The sequence below is a fragment of the Ailuropoda melanoleuca genome, unplaced genomic scaffold (genome assembly GCF_002007445.2).
Source record: "Ailuropoda melanoleuca isolate Jingjing unplaced genomic scaffold, ASM200744v2 unplaced-scaffold12753, whole genome shotgun sequence".
In the NCBI taxonomy this organism is placed as follows: domain Eukaryota; kingdom Metazoa; phylum Chordata; class Mammalia; order Carnivora; family Ursidae; genus Ailuropoda; species Ailuropoda melanoleuca.
Window position 1 is genome coordinate 1 of NW_023181341.1, and position 927 is coordinate 927.

Below are 927 nucleotides of genomic sequence, written 5' to 3' on the forward strand. Positions count from 1 at the left end.
TCTCATTTAGAGGACAAACTGTCTTTTTCATTCTCCTACATAACATAGCTCCTGCCATCCTCTGAGCTGAATGGATTAGGAAGGTGCTAAAAGTGATGATGATATAAAAAATCTTTGAATGTACTCTGTGTTTTCTTCTCTCTCTGCGCACAGGTGGCGGAGTACCGGTGGTCTCAACGGACATGGCTGAATTAAACCACACGGCTGTCAGCCACACGGTCTTCCGCTTACTGGGCATCCCCGGCCTTGAGGACCAGCACAGGTGGATTTCCGTCCCCTTCTGCATTTCCTATGTCATCACCCTGCTTGGGAACAGCCTGCTGGTCTGCATTATCCTCACCAAGCACAGCCTCCGTGAACCCATGTACCTCTTCCTCTGCATGCTGGCCGCGGCAGACGTTGTCCTCTCCACGTGCACAGTACCTCAGGCCTTGGCCATCTTCTGGATCGCTGCATCACTCAGGTATTTTTTTCTCACTTCCACCTTCATCTCTGAGTCAGGGGTCTTGCTGGTGATGGCATTTGACCGCTACATTGCCATATGCTACCCACTGAGATACACTACTATTCTTACACGTGCTCTGATCTGGAAAATTGGAGTGATTATCTTTCTCAGAAGTTATGGTACAGTTTTCCCCATAATATTTCTTCTGAGAAGGTTGACTTTCTGCAAAAGTAACATCCTCCCAAACACAGCTTGTAAGCATATCGACCTGGCCCTTGCTTCCTGTAATGACATTCGAGTGAATGGGATTTTTGTCCTAGTGTTCACACTGTTCTTAGATAGTGCGCTAATTTTTATTTCCTATGTTATGATTCTCCGTGCTGTCTTCCTAATACCGTCCCGAGATGCTCATCACAAAAGCTCTCAATACTTGTGGCTCCCACGTCTGTGTCATCATCCTCTTTTATTGGCCTGGGATCTTC

The 927-nt window shown here is 47.0% G+C and overlaps 1 pseudogene; it reads left to right on the plus strand.

The window, feature by feature from the left end:
- Nucleotides 1–182: 182 nt before the first annotated feature.
- LOC117797764 lies at nucleotides 183–922 on the plus strand (annotated as a pseudogene).
- The last annotated feature ends 5 nt before the right edge of the window (nucleotides 923–927 follow it).